Here is a 5,970-nt window from a genome sequence, read left to right on the forward strand (position 1 = left end):
CGCAGACCCTTACACGGGGTCCGTGTAGGGGTCTGTGTCAGCTCTTTGTGCTATTTCCTATTTTTTCGGGTGTTTCTGATATGACATTGCGAATATTGACTTTCTTTCCCTTTCGTTGGCTTTTATCACTTTTTGGTCAAACCTGCAAATAACAATAATAAAACGAATTAAGCGCAAAACTCGGAATAAAAACTCCAGATAAGCATGAATACGACAACATAAAGTCCCTAAAATGCTATAGAATTCATTCTTATGAACACGGACAAAGGCCCCAAGACAACCATGACATGATTTATATTGCAAAATCGAAGGCCCAGCTGCTTATGATGTGCTTACAAATTTTGAGCAATGATGGAGAAAACCTACTAAATGGTCAGAGTTTGGTCGCCGCTTTAAAAAAATATCACGTTGGCATGACGATGCTTTGATAAATATTGAACGCATCTCATGGATAACTAGTCCTTCGTCCACTGTTCCAAGTGATCATCCTTCCCTGTGGATTTCCGAGGAAATGATCCCCAAACCTAGCATGTTCATGTTAGGTTTGTCTCACTGAAAAAAAAAGTTTCCCTTCTGATTTAAGGGGACTAAAGACTTGAACTTGCCGGTTATTTTAATGTCAACAGGTTTTCCGATCTATAAACTCAGGATCATTGAAAGGATTTCCAAAAAATGTACATGCAGCTGAGGAGCAAGTATTGGCGTAAACTTTATTGTCATTCCTGGACTTCGATGTTTTGTTTTGGCTTATTAAAACTCATAGTTATATTAGTCTTCCGAACTTCTTTCTATCGCAGAACTTAGTCTGCACAAAAAATTTGGTGATTGATAATAGCATTCATGTTGTATCTCGGTTTTCTCGTGTCCAAACGCAGCGGAAGTTTTAAAATTTTTATTTTATTTTGACAATCAAAATATATTTGTTTTAGGCACTTGTATGATTTTATAATTAAACATTCATAGGACGTTGGAATTTTATACCTTTGGTGAATTAAATCACTTGGCTCCAACTAATCCGGTTTAGGCGAATATAACCCTTGATGAATCTCTACAAACTTTCTTCGAAAACTCCTTTCTTTATTCTTCTAATCAGGTCCACGACTAGATGATTTGTTCTTTTTTTAATTTGCACTAAAAAATTAGAAGAAGTTTTTACGTTGGAGATTGAAAACGAGAGACAGCTCAAACTTCTCCTTCAAAAGGAAGTGGCCGAAATTTTGTGGAGAGAAGGAGGAGGATTTTCGAAAAATTGTGAATGAATTGTATTTAACCTTAAGCCTAATACACATATATATGAGCTTAGAGCCCATTAATAAAATTAAATACTTAATGGGCTTAATCAATTATTTATTCTAGTCCAACTAGTTTAATTAATTAATTAATCAACTCCTTGAATTTATTCTCTCCAAATTTCATAAATTCAACTTCTTGAATTTACTATCTCATAATTTAATTATCATAAATTCAACTTCTTGAATTTACTATATCATAATATAAATTCAACTCCTTGAATTTATTCTCTCAACGGGAACAAATGATCCAGTGCTTGTGTGACCCTCAATGGTTCAGGGATACAGCTAGCCGTGGGTTCACAACTCCTTGTGATTCAGAATAACATTTATTCTTATTCAGGCTTACCCTAGTTAGCCCTATTCTTTTCATCAACACCTTGATCAAGAATGTCAGAACTCATTTCTGATGGCACCCATCGGATCATGGTAAGAGCGTCTAGTAGCGTCGCCCCATGATCCCCTAGGTATCACTGATAGTGCCTACAAGAACCAGTCGATTATGATTAACGTACACTACGGTCCCTTCATATTATATATCCCGATCGAATCTGCAACCATTGGTTCATCGAGGGTTGCATATTAATTCGATAACTCTGTGACACATATAATAGTGGCATCGCGTGTACTATTTGGAGAACTCCTTCTCCAACGTACATCTCATCCTCTGGCCAGAGATTCCATGCACTATTATTACTTCAGATCACATAGGATATCCACACCCGTAGGTAAGCGGTGAATCCCCGACTACAATGCATTGGCTCTTATATGTGTCGCAACTGTACCCAACCTCGCCACCTGATGACTCTCCTGGAGCCGGTAAACGAGTCAAAGCACAGCCCTAGCATATAGAGCCTCAGTGTTGTCCCGGGTCATAAGGACTAATGGTGTACAATCATAACCACAGACTTATCCTCTCGATGAATGATAACCACTTGGAAAGTCAGAGGGAGGGTTGTTCGGTATAATCATAATATGACTACCTATCTGCATGTTTGGACATCTCCATGCCCTTACCAAAAAACACAGTACACAACATCACAGATGCTAGTCTCGAGCTCAAGCGATCTTTATCCCTGTTTTAGGCGGCTGAATCGACTAGGAACGAATTTAGAATATGCAATGTTTACAAATGAGTTTCAACATCGAATTACGATTCATTTGTATTAAAGCATAATCAAGGACTTTATCTATGCTGCTTGCATGAGTATACAGATAAATTATAACGAAACCATTAAAAAGTAAATAATAAAGATTGTTTATTACACTTGAGTCAATAAATTCTCCAGCCAACAGTTGGCTTACAGGACATCTACCCAAAAAATTCAGACGGCTTATATCAAAGCAATAAGGTCTGCTCAACACTCCATATGTGTTGAGAATCAATATTTCCTTGGTTCATCTTATGCTTTGCCCTCATACAAAGATGCAGGTGGGGTGCTTTAAGATATTTTAGTTTTAACTTCACATGGTTACTTGATTGGAACTGGATTAAGTGTTCAAGACATCCACTTATGGGCCAGGTCGGACGTAGGATTTTAGTTGATTGGGCGATTCATTGTATCATTGAGATAAAAATTTTCTTGAAAAAATTGTAAGTTGATCTTTTGTCCCACTAAGGGGATTAATGCCAAAAGAAAGGAATACATTTTAAAGAATTTATCTAGAACTCTTTATGCATCAAGATTTTACACTTTTATTACATGAAATTAGCGAACAATTATTTTTCTTGCTTAGCCTTCCTATTCATGGTCTCCTATTCTATCATGCATTTGTTTATCTCACATGTTCATGCTTCTTAGGTGCTGAGAATACAATTCCAATGGAACTGGCGTTAAAGATTGCCAGCAAAATAAAGGTAAAAGAAAGATTTACCGTTTAAGTTGTTATCCCAATGTGGCCTGAAGGTGTTCCCAGTTCAGCCTCAGTACAAGAAATCCTTTATTGGCGGGTAATGCGACAAACAATTTAGTCTACCTAGAGAGGAGTTCAATCTCTTGATCATGAACTAAGCAGAGTGGAATATTTAAAGATTCGTTGAAAGCCATATCTTTTCGATCTTGTTATTTTCCAGGGACAGACAATGCAAATGATGTATGAAATCGTTGCCCGAGAAATCAAGTCTGCTGAGCTTAAAAATGCACAGCCAACTGACTATCTGAACTTCTATTGTCTCGGCAATCGAGAGGAATCGACTGACGAATCAATTGCGGCCAATCCTCACTACAAGAAATTCTGCATACAACAACGCACATACGACAACGGTTTTTCACAAAAACCGTTGTCATATGTTTTTTAACAACGGTTTTATCGAAAACCGTTGTCTTTGTCGTTGTCTTTTGGGGGGCAAATACAACGGTTTTTAAAAAGCGTTGTCTTTTTGGGGTCAAATACAACGGTTTTTGGGATCAATGAAAACGGTTCTAGAACCGTTGTCTTTGAGCGTGGTTTTTTGACAAACAACAACGGTTTTACCGTCGCTAAATTTAGCGACAGTTTCTCAAAACCGTCGCTAATTTTAGATTAGCGACGGTTTTGAAATAACAGTCGCTAATTTTAGCGACTGTTTTAAAAAAATCCGTCGCATCTTTAAATTTGTTTTGAAACCGTCTCTAATTTTAGCGACGGTTTAAATCCAAACCGTTGCCAAATAAAAATATGCGACGGTTTATCATTTACCGTCACCAATAGCGACGGTTTAACCAAAATCCGTCGCAAACTGTCTATAAATATCGATCCATTTTCCTCCACAACACTTAAAATTTTTCTCTTTTTACACCATTTTATCACTTCACACAACACTTAAAATTTTTCTCACCACTTCATAACACTTAAAATTTTTCTCTCTTACACAATTTTATCACTTTCACACATGTAAAATTTTTCTAACCACTTCATAACACTTAAAATTTTTCTCTTTTACACGATTTTACTACTTCACAACACTTAAAAATATTTTTCTTTTACACGATTTTAGTTTGGATTATTAGTTTCTTTTAGATTTATTAAATTATTAAAAGTATTTTTTTTTATTTTTCGAAACAAATTAGCGACGGAAATCTTGATTATTGACCGTCGCTAAAATTAGCGACGGACTTGATTGCTACCCGTCGCAAATAAAAATAGCGACTGGTTTGAATAAAACCGTCGCAAATTTTATCTACCACAACGGATAAAAACCGTTGTCGTTGAACGGACTTTCAACAACACCCTCAGTTACAACAGTTTTAAAATGGCTACGACAACGGATAAAACCATTTTTGTAGTAGTGCTCCTCAAATGGAAATTCAGTAATAATCTTACATTTTGAAATACTATGCTAATGATGACATGAAAAATACCAATCGTTGGACTGTTGGACTGTTTTACATGGAAGCAGAATCATCTAAGCTGAACTTGATACATATTCACATAGCATATTAGTCATTAATGTTAAAAATCTAGATAACAAGATTGCTTGTTTGGTCTGGGGGTGTAAAAATTAAAATGAAACAAGACTACAAATAGAACTTGCCAAGTTGTAGGAACGGTCCTGGATTTATGATGGCTCCTTTATTAGTTAAACCACAATAATTTGGTATCAAACTATTGCCAGGTACCTTCGTAAAAATTCAGGCGTTTTATAATATATGTTCATGCCAAAGTAATGGTAGTGGATGATGAGTATGTGATACTGGGTTCTGCCAATATAAACCAACGGTCTATGGCAGGGTCAAGAGATACCGAGATTGCCATGGGAGCCTATCAGCCGCATCACACCTGGGCTAAAAATAAGGCTCATCCATATGGATAGGTCAGCTAGCTGCGTCATAGTTTTTTTTTTAATTTTCCCAATATCATGTGCAATAATCTGCAGGCATATGTATAAGCTCATGTAACTCTATCGTCAGACTTACTCAACAATGAAGTGCTTCGTAAAGTTCATACAATTGATATATTAAAGATCCATTTGATTAAATGACATGCATTTGCAGGTATATGGATATCGAATGTCGCTTTGGGCAAGAATCTTGAGAAATTGAATTGTGTGGCAAAAGTTAATTCCATAGCTAATGATAACTGGCAGAAATTTACAGCCGACGAGTTTACTCCACCACAAGGCCGTATCCTTAAATATCCAGTGTAGGTGGATGCAGATGGAAAGATTTCTCCATTGCCCGGGTATGAAAATTTCCCAGATGTTGGGGTTTTTTTTTTAAAATAATATAATTTTAAAAAATATATAATAAAATATTGTAAATTTGAAACTGTTGTAAAAATATAACAATCCGTGAAAGAAAAGTCCGGATTCAAATTTTTTTTAAAAAAAGTAAAATAATAAAGTCACGGATTCATTGAATCTGTGATAGACTGTCACGGATTGGATTCTAAAATAATGAAGTCACGGATTCAATGAATCTGGGACTTTAAATCCGTGACAGTCTATCACAGATTCAATGAATTCGTGTCCCCGTGTCCCTTTTCTGCTTATAAAATGCACCAAAATAAACTTTGAAAGCAAACCTTGCAAACACAACAATTTATTTGGCATTTCTTCTGATTCATTTCCTCGCTTCGTTTTTTTTGTTAAATATTCTTCTTGTTCCGACGTTGGGTTCTAATTTTTTTTGTTATCGAGAATTGTCGGGTATTAAATTATTTTTGTATTATTGAATTAATGTTGTTTTATAATATATTTTTT

At 35.7% G+C, this 5,970-nt stretch overlaps 2 long non-coding RNA genes across 4 annotated transcripts; both read left to right on the plus strand.

Annotated features, from left to right (window-relative positions):
- The first annotated feature begins 266 nt into the window (after window positions 1-266).
- On the plus strand, window positions 267-3,439 carry LOC140963889 (uncharacterized). Of its 3 annotated transcripts, XR_012172783.1 has the most exons (3): window positions 702-842; window positions 2,619-2,721; window positions 3,092-3,439. It is a non-coding gene; the product is annotated as an uncharacterized lncRNA (long non-coding RNA). The 3 variants fall into 3 exon arrangements; XR_012172784.1 differs by lacking the exons at window positions 702-842; window positions 2,619-2,721 and adding an exon at window positions 267-537; XR_012172785.1 differs by lacking the exons at window positions 702-842; window positions 2,619-2,721 and adding an exon at window positions 545-695.
- A 1,121-nt stretch (window positions 3,440-4,560) lies between these two features.
- LOC140963890 (uncharacterized) lies at window positions 4,561-5,292 on the plus strand. The gene is made up of 3 exons (XR_012172786.1): window positions 4,561-4,579; window positions 4,885-5,082; window positions 5,264-5,292. It is a non-coding gene; the product is annotated as an uncharacterized lncRNA (long non-coding RNA).
- The last annotated feature ends 678 nt before the right edge of the window (window positions 5,293-5,970 follow it).

This window comes from Primulina huaijiensis, chromosome 18 (genome assembly GCF_012295235.1).
Source record: "Primulina huaijiensis isolate GDHJ02 chromosome 18, ASM1229523v2, whole genome shotgun sequence".
Classification (NCBI taxonomy): domain Eukaryota; kingdom Viridiplantae; phylum Streptophyta; class Magnoliopsida; order Lamiales; family Gesneriaceae; genus Primulina; species Primulina huaijiensis.